This window comes from Hypanus sabinus, chromosome Y (genome assembly GCF_030144855.1).
Source record: "Hypanus sabinus isolate sHypSab1 chromosome Y, sHypSab1.hap1, whole genome shotgun sequence".
NCBI lineage: Eukaryota > Metazoa > Chordata > Chondrichthyes > Myliobatiformes > Dasyatidae > Hypanus > Hypanus sabinus.
In genome coordinates, this window is record NC_082740.1 from 1,488,738 (window position 1) to 1,510,206 (window position 21,469).

The 21,469-nt window shown below is 45.3% G+C and overlaps 1 protein-coding gene across 14 annotated transcripts in view; it reads right to left on the reverse strand.

Annotated features, from left to right (window-relative positions):
• The window catches only part of LOC132385333 (B-cell CLL/lymphoma 9-like protein), a 267,028-nt gene that overhangs the window by 192,287 nt on the left and 53,272 nt on the right, over window positions 1-21,469 (reverse strand). The gene's annotated exons all lie outside the window — the stretch shown is intronic.

Genomic DNA, 21,469 nt, shown 5'->3' on the forward strand with positions numbered 1-21,469 from the left:
GTCAGCAAGTGTCAATGGGAATCAGTCCTGTAGTCAGCAAGTGTCACTGGGAAACATTCCTATTGTCAATAAGTGTCACTGGGAAACAGTCCCTTAGTCAGCGTGTCACTGGGAAACATTTCTATTGTCGAGAAGTGTCTCTGGGACACAGTCACATAGTCATCCAGTGCCACTGTTGAACGTGCCTGTATTCAGGAACTGTCAATGGGAATCAGTCCCGTAGTCAGCAAGAGTCAATGGGAATCAGTCATGTTGTCAGCAAGTGTCAATGGGAAATAGTCACATAGTCAGCAAGCGTCACTGGGAAACAGTCCTATAGTCATCAAGTGCCACTGTGAAACATGCCTGTAGTCAGCAAGTGTCACTTGGAAACAGTCACATAGTGAGCAAGTGTTACTGAGAAAAAGTCACATAGTCATCATGTGCCAATGTGAAACATGCCCGTAGTCAGCAAGTGTCAATGGGAATCAGTCACGTAGTCAGGAAGTGTCAATGGGAAACAGTCACATAGTGAGCAAGTGTCACTGAGAAAGAGTCACATAGTCATCATGTGCCAATGTGAAACATACCCGTAGTCAGCAAGTGTCAATGGGAATCAGTCACGTAGTCAGCAAGTGTCAATGGGAAACAGTCACATAGCGAGCAAGTGTCACTGAGAAAGAGTCACATAGTCATCATGTGCCAATGTGAAACATGCCCGTAGTCAACAAGTGTCAATGGGAATCAGTCACGTAGTCAGCAAGTGTCAATGGGAAACAGTCACATAGCGAGCAAGTGTCACTGAGAAAGAGTCACATAGTCATCATGTGCCAATGTGAAACATGCCCGTAGTCAACAAGTGTCAATGGGAATCAGTCACGTAGTCAGCAAGTGTCAATGGGAATCAGTCCCGTAGCCAGCAAGTGTCAGTGGGAATCAGTCATGTTGTCAGCAAGTGTCAATGGGAAATAGTCACATAGTCAGCAAGCGTCACTGGGAAACAGTCCTATAGTCATCAAGTGCCACTGTGAAACATGCCTGTAGTCAGCAAGTGTCACTTGGAAACAGTCACATAGTGAGCAAGTGTTACTGAGAAAAAGTCACATAGTCATCATGTGCCAATGTGAAACATGCCCGTAGTCAGCAAGTGTCAATGGGAATCAGTCACGTAGTCAGGAAGTGTCAATGGGAAACAGTCACATAGTGAGCAAGTGTCACTGAGAAAGAGTCACATAGTCATCATGTGCCAATGTGAAACATACCCGTAGTCAGCAAGTGTCAATGGGAATCAGTCACGTAGTCAGCAAGTGTCAATGGGAAACAGTCACATAGCGAGCAAGTGTCACTGAGAAAGAGTCACATAGTCATCATGTGCCAATGTGAAACATGCCCGTAGTCAACAAGTGTCAATGGGAATCAGTCACGTAGTCAGCAAGTGTCAATGGGAAACAGTCACATAGCGAGCAAGTGTCACTGAGAAAGAGTCACATAGTCATCATGTGCCAATGTGAAACATGCCCGTAGTCAACAAGTGTCAATGGGAATCAGTCACGTAGTCAGCAAGTGTCAATGGGAAACAGTCACATAGCGAGCAAGTGTCACTGAGAAAGAGTCACATAGTCATCATGTGCCAATGTGAAACATGCCAATAATCAGCAAGTGTCAATGGGAATCAGTCATGTCGTCATCAAGTACCACTGTGAAACATGCCTGTAGTCAGGTACTGTCAATGGGAATCAGTCCTGTAGTCAGCAAGTGTCACTGGGAAACATTCCTATTGTCGATAAGTGTCACTGGGACACAGTCACATAGTGAGCAAGTGTTACTGAGAAAGACTCACATGGTCATCAAGTGCCACAGTGAAACATGCCTGTAGTCAGCAAGGGTCAATGGGAATCAGTCATGTAGACAGCAAATGTCAATGAGAAACAGTCATGTCGTCATCAAGTACCACTGTGAAACATGCCTGTAGTCAGGAACTGTCAATGGAAATCAGTCCCTTAGTCAGCCAGTGTCAATGGGAAACAGTCACATAGCGAGCAAGTGTTTCTGAGAAAGAGTCACATAGTCATCAAGTGCCACTGTGAAACATGCCTGTAGTCAGCAAGTGTCAATGGGAATCAGTCCTGTAGTCAGCAAGTGTCACTGGGAAACATTCCTATTGTCAATAAGTGTCACTGGGAAACAGTCCCTTAGTCAGCGTGTCACTGGGAAACATTTCTATTGTCGAGAAGTGTCACTGGGACACAGTCACATAGTGAACAAGTGTCACTGAGAAAGAGTCACATAGTCATCATGTGCCAATGTGAAACATGCCCGTAGTCAGCAAGTGTCAATGGGAATCAGTCACGTAGTCAGCAAGTGTCAATGGGAATCAGTCATGTAGTCAGCAACTGGCAATGGGAAACAGTCATGTAGTCAGCAGTGTCACTGTGAAACATGCCTGTAGTCAGCAAGTGTCACTTGGAAACAGTCACATAGTGAGCAAGTGTTACTGAGAAAAAGTCACATAGTCATCATGTGCCAATGTGAAACATGCCCGTAGTCAGCAAGTGTCAATGGGAATCAGTCATGTAGTCAGGAAGTGTCAATGGGAAACAGTCACGTAGTCAGCAAGTGTCAATGGGAATCAGTCATGTAGTCAGGAAGTGTCAATGGGAAACAGTCTCGTAGTCATCAAGCGTCACTGGGAAACAGTCATATAGTCATCAAGTGCCTCTGTGAAACATGCCTGTAGTCAGCAAGTGTCAATGCGAATCAGTCACGTAGTCATCAAGTGCCACTGTGAAACATGCCTATAGTCAGGAACTGTCAATGGGAATCAGTCACATAGTCATCAAATGCCACTGTGAAACATGCCTGTAGTCCAGAACTGTCAATGTGAAACATGCCCGTAGTCAGCAAGTGTCAATGGGAAACAATCATATAGTGATCAAGTGCCACTGTGAAACATGCCCGTAGTCAGCAAGAGTCAATGGGAATCAGTCATGTTGTCAGCAAGTGTCAATGGGAAACAGTCACATAGTCAGCAAGCGTCACTGGGAAACAGTCCTATAGTCATCAAGTGCCACTGTGAAACATGCCTGTAGTCAGCAAGTGTCAATGGGAATCAGTCACGTAGGCATCAAGTGCCACTGTGAAACATGCCTGTAGTCCAGAACTGTTAATGTGAAACATGCCCGTAGTCAGCAAGTGTCAATGGGAAACAATCATATAGTGATCAAGTGCCACTGTGAAACATGCCTGTAGTCAGCAAGTGTCAATGGGAATCAGTCACGTAGTCAGCAAGTGTCAATGGGAAACAGTCATGTAGTCATCAAGTGCCACTGTGAAACGTGCCTGTAGTCAGGAACTGTCAATGGGAATCAGTCCCGTAGTCAGCAAGAGTCAATGGGAATCAGTCATGTTGTCAGCAAGTGTCAATGGGAAACAGTCACATTGTCAGCAAGCGTCACTGGGAAACAGTCCTATAGTCATCAAGTGCCACTGTGAAACATGCCTGTAGTCAGCAAGTGTCAATGGGAATCAGTCATGTAGTCAGCAAATGTCAATGAGAAACAGTCATGTCGTCATCAAGTACCACTGTGAAACATGCCTGTAGTCAGGTACTGTCAATGGGAATCAGTCCTGTAGTCAGCAAGTGTCACTGGGAAACATTCCTATTGTCGATAAGTGTCACTGGGACACAGTCACATAGTGTGCAAGTGTTACTGAGAAAGACTCACATGGTCATCAAGTGCCACTGTGAAACATGCCTGTAGTCAGCAAGGGTCAATGGGAATCAGTCATGTAGACAGCAAATGTCAATGAGAAACAGTCATGTCGTCATCAAGTACCACTGTGAAACATGCCTGTAGTCAGGAACTGTCAATGGGAATCAGTCCCTTAGTCAGCCAGTGTCAATGGGAAACAGTCACATAGCGAGCAAGTGTTTCTGAGAAAGAGTCACATCGTCATCAAGTGCCACTGTGAAAGATGCCTGTAGTCAGCAAGTGTCAATGGGAATCAGTCCTGTAGTCAGCAAGTGTCACTGGGAAACATTCCTATTGTCAATAAGTGTCACTGGGAAACAGTCCCTTAGTCAGCGTGTCACTGGGAAACATTTCTATTGTCGAGAAGTGTCACTGGGACACAGTCACATAGTGAACAAGTGTCACTGAGAAAGAGTCACATAGTCATCATGTGCCAATGTGAAACATGCCCGTAGTCAGCAAGTGTCAATGGGAATCAGTCATGTAGTCAGCAACTGGCAATGGGAAACAGTCATGTAGTCAGCAAGTGTCACTGTGAAACATGCCTGTAGTCAGCAAGTGTCACTTGGAAACAGTCACATAGTGAGCAAGTGTTACTGAGAAAAAGTCACATAGTCATCATGTGCCAATGTGAAACATGCCCGTAGTCAGCAAGTGTCAATGGGAATCAGTCATGTAGTCAGGAAGTGTCAATGGGAAACAGTCACGTAGTCAGCAAGTGTCAATGGGAATCAGTCATGTAGTCAGGAAGTGTCAATGGGAAACAGTCTCGTAGTCATCAAGCGTCACTGGGAAACAGTCATATAGTCATCAAGTGCCTCTGTGAAACATGCCTGTAGTCAGCAAGTGTCAATGCGAATCAGTCACGTAGTCATCAAGTGCCACTGTGAAACATGCCTATAGTCAGGAACTGTCAATGGGAATCAGTCACATAGTCATCAAATGCCACTGTGAAACATGCCTGTAGTCCAGAACTGTCAATGTGAAACATGCCCGTAGTCAGCAAGTGTCAATGGGAAACAATCATATAGTGATCAAGTGCCACTGTGAAACATGCCTGTAGTCAGCAAGTGTCAATGGGAATCAGTCCCGTAGTCAGCAAGTGTCAATGGGAAACAGTCATGTAGTCATCAAGTGCCACTGTGAAACGTGCCTGTAGTCAGGAACTGTCAATGGGAATCAGTCCCGTAGTCAGCAAGAGTCAATGGGAATCAGGCATGTTGTCAGCAAGTGTCAATGGGAAACAGTCACATAGTCAGCAAGCGTCACTGGGAAACAGTCCTATAGTCATCAAGTGCCACTGTGAACCATGCCTGTAGTCAGCAAGTGTCAATGGGAATCAGTCACGTAGGCATCAAGTGCCACTGTGAAACATGCCTGTAGTCAGGAACAGTCAATGGGAATCAGTCCCGTAGTCAGCAAGTGTCAACGCGAAACAGTCATGTAGTCATCAAGTGCCACTGTGAAACATGCCTGTAGTCAGTAACTGTCAATGGGAATCAGTCCCGTAGTCAGCAAGTGTCAGTGGGAATCAGTCATGTAGTCAGCAAGTGTCAATGGGAAACAGTCACGTAGTCAGCAAGCGTCACTGGGAAACAGTCATATAGTCATCAAGTGCCACTGTGAAACATGCCTGTAGTCAGCAAGTGTCAATGGGAATCAGTCAATTTGGCATCAAGTGCCACTGTGAAACATGCCTGTAGTCAGCAAGTGTCAATGGGAATCAGTCACTTTGGCATCAAGTGCCACTGTGAAACATGCCTGTAGTCAGGAACTGTCAATGGGAATCAGTCCCGTAGTCAGCCAGTGTCAGTGGGAATCAGTCATGTAGTAAGCAAATGTCAATGGGAAACGGTCACGTAGTCAGCAAGCGTCACTGGGAAACAGTCATATAGTCATCAAGTGCCACTGTGAAACATGCCCGCAGTCAGCAAGAGTCAATGGGAAACAGTCATGTAGTCAGCAAGTGTAATGGGAAACAGTCATGTAGTCAGCAAGTGTCACTGGGAAACAGTCACATAGTGAGCAAGTGTCACTGAGAAAGAGTCACATAGTCATCATGTGCCAATGTGAAACATGCCCGTAGTCAACAAGTGTCAATGGGAATCAGTCACGTAGTCAGCAAGTACCACTGTGAAACATGCCTGTAGTCAGGTACTGTCAATGGGAATCAGTCCTGTACTCAGCAAGTGTCACTGGGAAACATTCCTATTGTCGATAAGTGTCACTGGGACACAGTCACATAGTGAGCAAGTGTTACTGAGAAAGACTCACATGGTCATCAAGTGCCACTGTGAAACATGCCTGTAGTCAGCAAGGGTCAATGGGAATCAGTCCCATAGTCAGCAAGGGTCAATGGGAATCAGTCATGTAGACAGCAAATGTCAATGAGAAACAGTCATGTCGTCATCAAGTACCACTGTGAAACATGTCTGTAGTCAGGAACTGTCAATGGGAATCAGTCCCTTAGTCAGCCAGTGTCAATGGGAAACAGTCACATAGTGAGCAAGTGTTTCTGAGAAAGAGTCACAGTCATCAAGTGCCACTGTGAAACATGCCTGTAGTCAGCAAGTGTCAATGGGAATCAGTCCTGTAGTCAGCAAGTGTCACTGGGAAACATTCCTATTGTCAATAAGTGTCACTGGGAAACAGTCCCTTAGTCAGCGTGTCACTGGGAAACATTTCTATTGTCGAGAAGTGTCTCTGGGACACAGTCACATAGTCATCAAGTGCCACTGTGAAACGTGCCTGTATTCAGGAACTGTCAATGGGAATCAGTCCCGTAGTCAGCAAGAGTCAATGGGAATCAGTCATGTTGTCAGCAAGTGTCAATGGGAAATAGTCACATAGTCAGCAAGCGTCACTGGGAAACAGTCCTATAGTCATCAAGTGCCACTGTGAAACATGCCTGTAGTCAGCAAGTGTCACTTGGAAACAGTCACATAGTGAGCAAGTGTTACTGAGAAAAAGTCACATAGTCATCATGTGCCAATGTGAAACATGCCCGTAGTCAGCAAGTGTCAATGGGAATCAGTCATGTAGTCAGGAAGTGTCAATGGGAAACAGTCACGTAGTCAGCAAGTGTCACTGGGAAACAGTCACATAGTGAGCAAGTGTCACTGAGAAAGAGTCACATAGTCATCATGTGCCAATGTGAAACATACCCGTAGTCAACAAGTGTCAATGGGAATCAGTCACGTAGTCAGCAAGTGTCAATGGGAAACAGTCACATAGTGAGCAAGTGTCACTGAGAAAGAGTCACATAGTCATCATGTGCCAATGTGAAACATGCCCGTAGTCAACAAGTGTCAATGGGAATCAGTCACGTAGTCAGCCAGTGTCACTGGGAAACAGTCACATAGCGAGCAAGTGTCACTAAGAAAGAGTCACATAGTCATCATGTGCCAATGTGAAACATGCCCGTAGTCAACAAGTGTCAATGGGAATCAGTCACGTAGTCAGCAAGTGTCAATGGGAAACAGTCACATAGCGAGCAAGTGTCACTGAGAAAGAGTCACATAGTCATCATGTGCCAATGTGAAACATGCCAATAATCAGCAAGTGTCAATGGGAATCAGTCATGTCGTCATCAAGTACCACTGTGAAACATGCCTGTAGTCAGGTACTGTCAATGGGAATCAGTCCTGTAGTCAGCAAGTGTCACTGGGAAACATTCCTATTGTCGATAAGTGTCACTGGGACACAGTCACATAGTGAGCAAGTGTTACTGAGAAAGACTCACATGGTCATCAAGTGCCACTGTGAAACATGCCTGTAGTCAGCAAGGGTCAATGGGAATCAGTCATGTAGACAGCAAATGTCAATGAGAAACAGTCATGTCGTCATCAAGTACCACTGTGAAACATGCCTGTAGTCAGGAACTGTCAATGGGAATCAGTCCCTTAGTCAGCCAGTGTCAATGGGAAACAGTCACATAGCGAGCAAGTGTTTCTGAGAAAGAGTCACATAGTCATCAAGTGCCACTGTGAAACATGCCTGTAGTCAGCAAGTGTCAATGGGAATCAGTCCTGTAGTCAGCAAGTGTCACTGGGAAACATTCCTATTGTCAATAAGTGTCACTGGGAAAAAGTCCCTTAGTCAGCGTGTCACTGGGAAACATTTCTATTGTCGAGAAGTGTCACTGGGACACAGTCACATAGTGAACAAGTGTCACTGAGAAAGAGTCACATAGTCATCATGTGCCAATGTGAAACATGCCCGTAGTCAGCAAGTGTCAATGGGAATCAGTCACGTAGTCAGCAAGTGTCAATGGGAATCAGTCATGTAGTCAGCAACTGGCAATGGGAAACAGTCATGTAGTCAGCAAGTGTCACTGTGAAACATGCCTGTAGTCAGCAAGCGTCACTGGGAAACAGTCATATAGTCATCAAGTGCCACTGTGAAACATGCCTGTAGTCAGCAATTGTCAATGGGAATCAGTCACTTTGGCATCAAGTGCCACTGTGAAACATGCCTGTAGTCAGCAAGTGTCAATGGGAATCAGTCCCGTAGCCAGCAAGTGTCAGTGGGAATCAGTCATGTAGTCAGCAAATGTCAATGGGAAACAGTCACGTAGTCAGCAAGCGTCACTGGGAAACAGTCATATAGTCATCAAGTGCCACTGTGAAACATGCCCGCAGTCAGCAAGAGTCAATGGGAAACAGTCATGTAGTCAGCAAGTGTAATGGGAAACAGACATGTAGTCAGCAAGTGTCACTGGGAAACAGTCACATAGCGAGCAAGTGTCACTGAGAAAGAGTCACATAGTCATCATGTGCCAATGTGAAACATGCCCGTAGTCAACAAGTGTCAATGGGAATCAGTCACGTAGTCAGCAAGTGTCAATGGGAAACAGTCACATAGCGAGCAAGTGTCACTGAGAAAGAGTCACATAGTCAACATGTGCCAATGTGAAACATGCCCGTAGTCAACAAGTGTCAATGGGAATCAGTCATGTCGTCATCAAGTACCACTGTGAAACATGCCTGTAGTCAGGTACTGTCAATGGGAATCAGTCCTGTAGTCAGCAAGTGTCACTGGGAAACATTCCTATTGTCGATAAGTGTCACTGGGACACAGTCACATAGTGAGCAAGTGTTACTGAGAAAGACTCACATGGTCATCAAGTGCCACTATGAAACATGCCTGTAGTCAGCAAGGGTCAATGGGAATCAGTCATGTAGACAGCAAATGTCAATGAGAAACAGTCATGTCGTCATCAAGTACCACTGTGAAACATGCCTGTAGTCAGGAACTGTCAATGGGAATCAGTCCCTTAGTCAGCCAGTGTCAATGGGAAACAGTCACATAGCGAGCAAGTGTTTCTGAGAAAGAGTCACATAGTCATCAAGTGCCACTGTGAAACATGCCTGTAGTCAGCAAGTGTCAATGGGAATCAGTCCTGTAGTCAGCAAGTGTCACTGGGAAACATTCCTATTGTCAATAAGTGTCACTGGGAAACAGTCCCTTAGTCAGCGTGTCACTGGGAAACATTTCTATTGTCGAGAAGTGTCTCTGGGACACAGTCACATAGTCATCCAGTGCCACTGTTGAACGTGCCTGTATTCAGGAACTGTCAATGGGAATCAGTCCCGTAGTCAGCAAGAGTCAATGGGAATCAGTCATGTTGTCAGCAAGTGTCAATGGGAAATAGTCACATAGTCAGCAAGCGTCACTGGGAAACAGTCCTATAGTCATCAAGTGCCACTGTGAAACATGCCTGTAGTCAGCAAGTGTCACTTGGAAACAGTCACATAGTGAGCAAGTGTTACTGAGAAAAAGTCACATAGTCATCATGTGCCAATGTGAAACATGCCCGTAGTCAGCAAGTGTCAATGGGAATCAGTCATGTAGTCAGCAACTGGCAATGGGAAACAGTCATGTAGTCAGCAAGTGTCACTGTGAAACATGCCTGTAGTCAGCAAGTGTCACTTGGAAACAGTCACATAGTGAGCAAGTGTTACTGAGAAAAAGTCACATAGTCATCATGTGCCAATGTGAAACATGCCCGTAGTCAGCAAGTGTCAATGGGAATCAGTCATGTAGTCAGGAAGTGTCAATGGAAAACAGTCACGTAGTCAGCAAGTGTCACTGGGAAACAGTCACATAGTGAGCAAGTGTCACTGAGAAAGAGTCACATAGTCATCATGTGCCAATGTGAAACATACCCGTAGTCAACAAGTGTCAATGGGAATCAGTCACGTAGTCAGCCAGTGTCAATGGGAAACAGTCACATAGCGAGCAAGTGTCACTGAGAAAGAGTCACATAGTCATCATGTGCCAATGTGAAACATGCCCGTAGTCAACAAGTGTCAATGGGAATCAGTCACGTAGTCAGCAAGTGTCAATGGGAAACAGTCACATAGCGAGCAAGTGTCACTGAGAAAGAGTCACATAGTCATCATGTGCCAATGTGAAACATGCCAATAATCAGCAAGTGTCAATGGGAATCAGTCATGTCGTCATCAAGTACCACTGTGAAACATGCCTGTAGTCAGGTACTGTCAATGGGAATCAGTCCTGTAGTCAGCAAGTGTCACTGGGAAACATTCCTATTGTCGATAAGTGTCACTGGGACACAGTCACATAGTGAGCAAGTGTTACTGAGAAAGACTCACATGGTCATCAAGTGCCACTGTGAAACATGCCTGTAGTCAGCAAGGGTCAATGGGAATCAGTCATGTAGACAGCAAATGTCAATGAGAAACAGTCATGTCGTCATCAAGTACCACTGTGAAACATGCCTGTAGTCAGGAACTGTCAATGGGAATCAGTCCCTTAGTCAGCCAGTGTCAATGGGAAACAGTCACATAGCGAGCAAGTGTTTCTGAGAAAGAGTCACATAGTCATCAAGTGCCACTGTGAAACATGCCTGTAGTCAGCAAGTGTCAATGGGAATCAGTCCTGTAGTCAGCAAGTGTCACTGGGAAACATTCCTATTGTCAATAAGTGTCACTGGGAAAAAGTCCCTTAGTCAGCGTGTCACTGGGAAACATTTCTATTGTCGAGAAGTGTCACTGGGACACAGTCACATAGTGAACAAGTGTCACTGAGAAAGAGTCACATAGTCATCATGTGCCAATGTGAAACATGCCCGTAGTCAGCAAGTGTCAATGGGAATCAGTCACATAGCGAGCAAGTGTCACTGAGAAAGAGTCACATAGTCATCATGTGCCAATGTGAAACATGCCCGTAGTCAACAAGTGTCAATGGGAATCAGTCACGTAGTCAGCAAGTGTCAATGGGAAACAGTCACATAGCGAGCAAGTGTCACTGAGAAAGAGTCACATAGTCAACATGTGCCAATGTGAAACATGCCCGTAGTCAACAAGTGTCAATGGGAATCAGTCATGTCGTCATCAAGTACCACTGTGAAACATGCCTGTAGTCAGGTACTGTCAATGGGAATCAGTCCTGTAGTCAGCAAGTGTCACTGGGAAACATTCCTATTGTCGATAAGTGTCACTGGGACACAGTCACATAGTGAGCAAGTGTTACTGAGAAAGACTCACATGGTCATCAAGTGCCACTATGAAACATGCCTGTAGTCAGCAAGGGTCAATGGGAATCAGTCATGTAGACAGCAAATGTCAATGAGAAACAGTCATGTCGTCATCAAGTACCACTGTGAAACATGCCTGTAGTCAGGAACTGTCAATGGGAATCAGTCCCTTAGTCAGCCAGTGTCAATGGGAAACAGTCACATAGCGAGCAAGTGTTTCTGAGAAAGAGTCACATAGTCATCAAGTGCCACTGTGAAACATGCCTGTAGTCAGCAAGTGTCAATGGGAATCAGTCCTGTAGTCAGCAAGTGTCACTGGGAAACATTCCTATTGTCAATAAGTGTCACTGGGAAACAGTCCCTTAGTCAGCGTGTCACTGGGAAACATTTCTATTGTCGAGAAGTGTCTCTGGGACACAGTCACATAGTCATCCAGTGCCACTGTTGAACGTGCCTGTATTCAGGAACTGTCAATGGGAATCAGTCCCGTAGTCAGCAAGAGTCAATGGGAATCAGTCATGTTGTCAGCAAGTGTCAATGGGAAATAGTCACATAGTCAGCAAGCGTCACTGGGAAACAGTCCTATAGTCATCAAGTGCCACTGTGAAACATGCCTGTAGTCAGCAAGTGTCACTTGGAAACAGTCACATAGTGAGCAAGTGTTACTGAGAAAAAGTCACATAGTCATCATGTGCCAATGTGAAACATGCCCGTAGTCAGCAAGTGTCAATGGGAATCAGTCATGTAGTCAGGAAGTGTCAATGGGAAACAGTCACGTAGTCAGCAAGTGTCACTGGGAAACAGTCACATAGTGAGCAAGTGTCACTGAGAAAGAGTCACATAGTCATCATGTGCCAATGTGAAACATACCCGTAGTCAACAAGTGTCAATGGGAATCAGTCACGTAGTCAGCAAGTGTCAATGGGAAACAGTCACATAGCGAGCAAGTGTCACTGAGAAAGAGTCACATAGTCATCATGTGCCAATGTGAAACATGCCCCTAGTCAGCAAGTGTCAATGGGAATCAGTCATGTCGTCATCAAGTACCACTGTGAAACATGCCTGTAGTCAGGTACTGTCAATGGGAATCAGTCCTGTAGTCAGCAAGTGTCACTGGGAAACATTCCTATTGTCGATAAGTGTCACTGGGACACAGTCACATAGTGAGCAAGTGTTACTGAGAAAGACTCACATGGTCATCAAGTGCCACTGTGAAACATGCCTGTAGTCAGCAAGTGTCAATGGGAATCAGTCATGTAGTCAGCAAATGTCAATGAGAAACAGTCATGTCGTCATCAAGTACCACTGTGAAACATGCCTGTAGTCAGGAACTGTCAATGGGAATCAGTCCCTTAGTCAGCCAGTGTCAATGGGAAACAGTCACATAGCGAGCAAGTGTTTCTGAGAAAGAGTCACATAGTCATCAAGTGCCACTGTGAAACATGCCTGTAGTCAGCAAGTGTCAATGGGAATCAGTCCTGTAGTCAGCAAGTGTCACTGGGAAACATTCCTATTGTCAATAAGTGTCACTGGGAAACAGTCCCTTAGTCAGCGTGTCACTGGGAAACATTTCTATTGTCGAGAAGTGTCTCTGGGACACAGTCACATAGTCATCCAGTGCCACTGTTGAACGTGCCTGTATTCAGGAACTGTCAATGGGAATCAGTCCCGTAGTCAGCAAGAGTCAATGGGAATCAGTCATGTTGTCAGCAAGTGTCAATGGGAAATAGTCACATAGTCAGCAAGCGTCACTGGGAAACAGTCCTATAGTCATCAAGTGCCACTGTGAAACATGCCTGTAGTCAGCAAGTGTCACTTGGAAACAGTCACATAGTGAGCAAGTGTTACTGAGAAAAAGTCACATAGTCATCATGTGCCAATGTGAAACATGCCCGTAGTCAGCAAGTGTCAATGGGAATCAGTCATGTAGTCAGCAACTGGCAATGGGAAACAGTCATGTAGTCAGCAAGTGTCACTGTGAAACATGCCTGTAGTCAGCAAGTGTCACTTGGAAACAGTCACATAGTGAGCAAGTGTTACTGAGAAAAAGTCACATAGTCATCATGTGCCAATGTGAAACATGCCCGTAGTCAGCAAGTGTCAATGGGAATCAGTCATGTAGTCAGGAAGTGTCAATGGAAAACAGTCACGTAGTCAGCAAGTGTCACTGGGAAACAGTCACATAGTGAGCAAGTGTCACTGAGAAAGAGTCACATAGTCATCATGTGCCAATGTGAAACATACCCGTAGTCAACAAGTGTCAATGGGAATCAGTCACGTAGTCAGCCAGTGTCAATGGGAAACAGTCACATAGCGAGCAAGTGTCACTGAGAAAGAGTCACATAGTCATCATGTGCCAATGTGAAACATGCCCGTAGTCAACAAGTGTCAATGGGAATCAGTCACGTAGTCAGCAAGTGTCAATGGGAAACAGTCACATAGCGAGCAAGTGTCACTGAGAAAGAGTCACATAGTCATCATGTGCCAATGTGAAACATGCCAATAATCAGCAAGTGTCAATGGGAATCAGTCATGTCGTCATCAAGTACCACTGTGAAACATGCCTGTAGTCAGGTACTGTCAATGGGAATCAGTCCTGTAGTCAGCAAGTGTCACTGGGAAACATTCCTATTGTCGATAAGTGTCACTGGGACACAGTCACATAGTGAGCAAGTGTTACTGAGAAAGACTCACATGGTCATCAAGTGCCACTGTGAAACATGCCTGTAGTCAGCAAGGGTCAATGGGAATCAGTCATGTAGACAGCAAATGTCAATGAGAAACAGTCATGTCGTCATCAAGTACCACTGTGAAACATGCCTGTAGTCAGGAACTGTCAATGGGAATCAGTCCCTTAGTCAGCAAGTGTCAATGGGAAACAGTCACATAGCGAGCAAGTGTTTCTGAGAAAGAGTCACATAGTCATCAAGTGCCACTGTGAAACATGCCTGTAGTCAGCAAGTGTCAATGGGAATCAGTCCTGTAGTCAGCAAGTGTCACTGGGAAACATTCCTATTGTCAATAAGTGTCACTGGGAAAAAGTCCCTTAGTCAGCGTGTCACTGGGAAACATTTCTATTGTCGAGAAGTGTCACTGGGACACAGTCACATAGTGAACAAGTGTCACTGAGAAAGAGTCACATAGTCATCATGTGCCAATGTGAAACATGCCCGTAGTCAGCAAGTGTCAATGGGAATCAGTCACATAGCGAGCAAGTGTCACTGAGAAAGAGTCACATAGTCATCATGTGCCAATGTGAAACATGCCCGTAGTCAACAAGTGTCAATGGGAATCAGTCACGTAGTCAGCAAGTGTCAATGGGAAACAGTCACATAGCGAGCAAGTGTCACTGAGAAAGAGTCACATAGTCAACATGTGCCAATGTGAAACATGCCCGTAGTCAACAAGTGTCAATGGGAATCAGTCATGTCGTCATCAAGTACCACTGTGAAACATGCCTGTAGTCAGGTACTGTCAATGGGAATCAGTCCTGTAGTCAGCAAGTGTCACTGGGAAACATTCCTATTGTCGATAAGTGTCACTGGGACACAGTCACATAGTGAGCAAGTGTTACTGAGAAAGACTCACATGGTCATCAAGTGCCACTATGAAACATGCCTGTAGTCAGCAAGGGTCAATGGGAATCAGTCATGTAGACAGCAAATGTCAATGAGAAACAGTCATGTCGTCATCAAGTACCACTGTGAAACATGCCTGTAGTCAGGAACTGTCAATGGGAATCAGTCCCTTAGTCAGCCAGTGTCAATGGGAAACAGTCACATAGCGAGCAAGTGTTTCTGAGAAAGAGTCACATAGTCATCAAGTGCCACTGTGAAACATGCCTGTAGTCAGCAAGTGTCAATGGGAATCAGTCCTGTAGTCAGCAAGTGTCACTGGGAAACATTCCTATTGTCAATAAGTGTCACTGGGAAACAGTCCCTTAGTCAGCGTGTCACTGGGAAACATTTCTATTGTCGAGAAGTGTCTCTGGGACACAGTCACATAGTCATCCAGTGCCACTGTTGAACGTGCCTGTATTCAGGAACTGTCAATGGGAATCAGTCCCGTAGTCAGCAAGAGTCAATGGGAATCAGTCATGTTGTCAGCAAGTGTCAATGGGAAATAGTCACATAGTCAGCAAGCGTCACTGGGAAACAGTCCTATAGTCATCAAGTGCCACTGTGAAACATGCCTGTAGTCAGCAAGTGTCACTTGGAAACAGTCACATAGTGAGCAAGTGTTACTGAGAAAAAGTCACATAGTCATCATGTGCCAATGTGAAACATGCCCGTAGTCAGCAAGTGTCAATGGGAATCAGTCATGTAGTCAGGAAGTGTCAATGGGAAACAGTCACGTAGTCAGCAAGTGTCACTGGGAAACAGTCACATAGTGAGCAAGTGTCACTGAGAAAGAGTCACATAGTCATCATGTGCCAATGTGAAACATACCCGTAGTCAACAAGTGTCAATGGGAATCAGTCACGTAGTCAGCAAGTGTCAATGGGAAACAGTCACATAGCGAGCAAGTGTCACTGAGAAAGAGTCACATAGTCATCATGTGCCAATGTGAAACATGCCCCTAGTCAGCAAGTGTCAATGGGAATCAGTCATGTCGTCATCAAGTACCACTGTGAAACATGCCTGTAGTCAGGTACTGTCAATGGGAATCAGTCCTGTAGTCAGCAAGTGTCACTGGGAAACATTCCTATTGTCGATAAGTGTCACTGGGACACAGTCACATAGTGAGCAAGTGTTACTGAGAAAGACTCACATGGTCATCAAGTGCCACTGTGAAACATGCCTGTAGTCAGCAAGTGTCAATGGGAATCAGTCATGTAGTCAGCAAATGTCAATGAGAAACAGTCATGTCGTCATCAAGTACCACTGTGAAACATGCCTGTAGTCAGGAACTGTCAATGGGAATCAGTCCCTTAGTCAGCCAGTGTCAATGGGAAACAGTCACATAGTGAGCAAGTGTCACTGAGAAAGAGTCACATAGTCATCATGTGCCAATGTGAAACATGCCCCTAGTCAGCAAGTGTCAATGGGAATCAGTCATGTCGTCATCAAGTACCACTGTGAAACATGCCTGTAGTCAGCAAGTGTCAATGGGAATCAGTCCTGTAGTCAGCAAGTGTCAATGGGAATCAGTCATGTCGTCATCAAGTACCACTGTGAAACATGCCTGTAGTCAGGTACTGTCAATGGGAATCAGTCCTGTAGTCAGCAAGTGTCACTGGGAAACATTCCTATTGTCGATAAGTGTCACTGGGAAACATTTCTATTGTCGATAAGTGTCACTGGGACACAGTCACATAGTGAGCAAGTGTCACTGAGAAAGTCTCACATGGTCATCGTTCCACTGTGAAACATGCCTGTAGTCAGGAACTGTCAATGGAAATCAGTCACGTAGACAGTAAGTGTCACTGGGAAACATTCCTATTGTGATTAAGTGTCACTGGGAAACAGTCACATAGTGAGCAAGTGTCACTGAGAAAGACTCACATGGTCATCAAGTGCCACTGTGAAACATGCCCGTAGTCAGCAAGTGTCAATGGGAATCAGTCCTGTTGTCAGCAAGTGTCACTGGGAAACATTCCTATTGTCAATAAGTGTCACTGGGAAACAGTCCCTTAGTCAGCATGTCACTGGGAAACATTTCTATTGTCGAGAAGTGTCTCTGGGACACAGTCACATAGTCATCCAGTGCCACTGTTGAACGTGCCTGTATTCAGGAACTGTCAATGGGAATCAGTCCCGTAGTCAGCAAGAGTCAATGGGAATCAGTCATGTTGTCAGCAAGTGTCAATGGGAAATAGTCACATAGTCAGCAAGCGTCACTGGGAAACAGTCCTATAGTCATCAAGTGCCACTGTGAAACATGCCTGTAGTCAGCAAGTGTCACTTGGAAACAGTCACATAGTGAGCAAGTGTTACTGAGAAAAAGTCACATAGTCATCATGTGCCAATGTGAAACATGCCCGTAGTCAGCAAGTGTCAATGGGAATCAGTCATGTAGTCAGGAAGTGTCAATGGGAAACAGTCACGTAGTCAGCAAGTGTCACTGGGAAACAGTCACATAGTGAGCAAGTGTCACTGAGAAAGAGTCACATAGTCATCATGTGCCAATGTGAAACATACCCGTAGTCAACAAGTGTCAATGGGAATCAGTCACGTAGTCAGCAAGTGTCAATGGGAAACAGTCACATAGCGAGCAAGTGTCACTGAGAAAGAGTCACATAGTCATCATGTGCCAATGTGAAACATGCCCCTAGTCAGCAAGTGTCAATGGGAATCAGTCATGTCGTCATCAAGTACCACTGTGAAACATGCCTGTAGTCAGGTACTGTCAATGGGAATCAGTCCTGTAGTCAGCAAGTGTCACTGGGAAACATTCCTATTGTCGATAAGTGTCACTGGGACACAGTCACATAGTGAGCAAGTGTTACTGAGAAAGACTCACATGGTCATCAAGTGCCACTGTGAAACATGCCTGTAGTCAGCAAGTGTCAATGGGAATCAGTCATGTAGTCAGCAAATGTCAATGAGAAACAGTCATGTCGTCATCAAGTACCACTGTGAAACATGCCTGTAGTCAGGAACTGTCAATGGGAATCAGTCCCTTAGTCAGCCAGTGTCAATGGGAAACAGTCACATAGTGAGCAAGTGTCACTGAGAAAGAGTCACATAGTCATCATGTGCCAATGTGAAACATGCCCCTAGTCAGCAAGTGTCAATGGGAATCAGTCATGTCGTCATCAAGTACCACTGTGAAACATGCCTGTAGTCAGCAAGTGTCAATGGGAATCAGTCCTGTAGTCAGCAAGTGTCAATGGGAATCAGTCATGTCGTCATCAAGTACCACTGTGAAACATGCCTGTAGTCAGGTACTGTCAATGGGAATCAGTCCTGTAGTCAGCAAGTGTCACTGGGAAACATTCCTATTGTCGATAAGTGTCACTGGGAAACATTTCTATTGTCGATAAGTGTCACTGGGACACAGTCACATAGTGAGCAAGTGTCACTGAGAAAGTCTCACATGGTCATCGTTCCACTGTGAAACATGCCTGTAGTCAGGAACTGTCAATGGAAATCAGTCACGTAGACAGTAAGTGTCACTGGGAAACATTCCTATTGTGATTAAGTGTCACTGGGAAACAGTCACATAGTGAGCAAGTGTCACTGAGAAAGACTCACATGGTCATCAAGTGCCACTGTGAAACATGCCCGTAGTCAGCAAGTGTCAATGGGAATCAGTCCTGTTGTCAGCAAGTGTCACTGGGAAACATTCCTATTGTCAATAAGTGTCACTGGGAAACAGTCCCTTAGTCAGCATGTCACTGGGAAACATTTCTATTGTCGAGAAGTGTCTCTGGGACACAGTCACATAGTGAAGAAGTGTCACTGAGAAAGAGTCACATAGTCATCATGTGCCAATGTGAAACATGCCCGTAGTCAGCAAGTGTCACTGTGAAACATGCCTGTAGTCAGCAAGTGTCACTTGGAAACAGTCACATAGTGAGCAAGTGTTACTGAGAAAAAGTCACATAGTCATCATGTGCCAATGTGAAACATGCCCGTAGTCAGCAAGTGTCAATGGGAATCAGTCATGTAGTCAGGAAGTGTCAATGGGAAACAGTCACGTAGTCAGCAAGTGTCAATGGGAATCAGTCATGTAGTCAGGAAGTGTCAATGGGAAACAGTCTCGTAGTCATCAAGCGTCACTGGGAAACAGTCATATAGTCATCAAGTGCCTCTGTGAAACATGCCTGTAGTCAGCAAGTGTCAATGCGAATCAGTCACGTAGGCATCAAGTGCCACTGTGAAACATGCCTGTAGTCAGCAAGTGTCAATGGGAATCAGTCACGTAGGCATCAAGTGCCACTGTGAAACATGCCTATAGTCAGGAACTGTCAATGGGAATCAGTCACATAGTCATCAAGTGCCACTGTGAAACATGCCTGTAGTCCTGAACTGTCAATGTGAAACATGCCCGTAGTCAGCAAGTGTCAATGGGAAACAGTCACATAGTCAGCAAGCGTCACTGGGAAACAGTCCTATAGTCATCAAGTGCCACTGTGAAACATGCCTGTAGTCAGCAAGTGTCAATGGGAATCAGTCACGTAGGCATCAAGTGCCACTGTGAAACATGCTTGTAGTCAGCAAGTGTCAATGGGAATCAGTCACGTAGGCATCAAGTGCCACTGTGAAACATGCCTGTAGTCAGGAACAGTCAATGGGAATCAGTCCCGTAGTCAGCAAGTGTCAACGCGAAACAGTCATGTAGTCATCAAGTGCCACTGTGAAACATGCTTGTAGTCAGTAACTGTCAATGGGAATCAGTCCCGTAGTCAGCAAGTCTCAGTGGGAATCAGTCATGTAGTCAGCAAGTGTCAATGGGAAACAGTCACGTAGTCAGCAAGCGTCACTGGGAAACAGTCATATAGTCATCAAGTGCCACTGTGAAACATGCCTGTAGTCAGCAAGTGTCAATGGGAATCAGTCACTTTGGCATCAAGTGCCACTGTGAAACATGCCTGTAGTCAGCAAGTGTCAATGGGAATCAGTCACTTTGGCATCAAGTGCCACTGTGAAACATGCCTGTAGTCAGGAACTGTCAATGGGAATCAGTCCCGTAGTCAGCAAGTGTCAGTGGGAATCAGTCATGTAGTAAGCAAATGTCAATGGGAAACGGTCACGTAGTCAGCAAGCGTCACTGGGAAACAGTCATATAGTCATCAAGTGCCAATGTGAAACATGCCTGTAGTCAGCAAGAGTCAATGGGAAACAGTCATGTAGTCAGCAAGTGTAATGGGAAACAGTCATGTAGTCAGCAAGTGTCACTGGGAAACAGTCACATAGCGAGCAAGTGTCACTGGGAAAGAGTCACATAGTCATCATGTGCCAATGTGAAACATGCCCCTAGTCAGCAAGTGTCAATGGGAATCAGTCATGTCGTCATCAAGTACCACTGTGAAACATGCCTGTAGTCAGGTACTGTCAATGGGAATCAGTCCTGTAGTCAGCAAGTGTCACTGGGAAACATTCCTATTGTCGATAAGTGTCACTGGGACACAGTCACATAGTGAGCAAGTGTTACTGAGAAAGACTCACATGGTCATCAAGTGCCACTGTGAAACATGCCTGTAGTCAGCAAGTGTCAATGGGAATCAGTCATGTAGACAGCAAATGTCAATGAGAAACAGTCATGTTGTCATCAAGTACCACTGTGAAACATGCCTGTAGTCAGGAACTGTCAATGGGAATCAGTCACTTAGTCAGCCAGTGTCAATGGGAAACAGTCACATAGCGAGCAAGTGTTTCTGAGAAAGAGTCACATAGTCATCAAGTGCCACTGTGAAACATGCCTGTAGTCAGCAAGTGTCAATGGGAATCAGTCCTGTAGTCAGCAAGTGTCACTGGGAAACATTCCTATTGTCAATAAGTGTCACTGGGAAACAGTCCCTTAGTCAGCGTGTCACTGGGAAACATTTCTATTGTCGAGAAGTGTCTCTGGGACACAGTCACATAGTGAACAAGTGTCACTGAGAAACAGTCACATAGTCATCAAGTGCCACTGTGAAACGTGCCTGTATTCAGGAACTGTCAATGGGAATCAGTCCCGTAGTCAGCAAGTGTCAATGGGAATCAGTCACGTAGTCAGCAAGTGTCAATGGGAATCAGTCATGTAGTCAGCAACTGGCAATGGGAAACAGTCCTATAGTCATCAAGTGCCAATGTCAAACATGCCTGTAGTCAGCAACTGGCAATGGGAAACAGTCCCGTAGTCAGCAAGTGTCAATGGGAATCAGTCACATAGTGAGCAAGTTTCACTGAGAAAGAGTCACATTGTCATCAAGTGCCACTGTGAAACATGCCTGTAGTCAGCATTGTCAATGGGAATCAGTCACATAGTCAGCAAGTGCCACTGTGAAACATGCCTGTAGTCAGGAACTGTCAATGGGAATCAGTCCCATAGTCAGCAAGTGCCAATGGGAATCAGTCATGTAGTCAGCAAGTGTCACTGGGAAACATTCCTATTGTCAGTAAGTGTCACTGGGAAACATTCCTATTGTCAACAAGTGTCACTGGGACACAGTCACATAGTGAGCAAGTGTCACTGGGAAACAGTCCTATTGTTAGCAAGTGTCACTGAGAAAGACTCACATGGTCACCAAGTGCCAATGTGAAACATGCCTGTAGTCAGCAAGAGTCAATGGGAATCAGTCCCGTAGTCA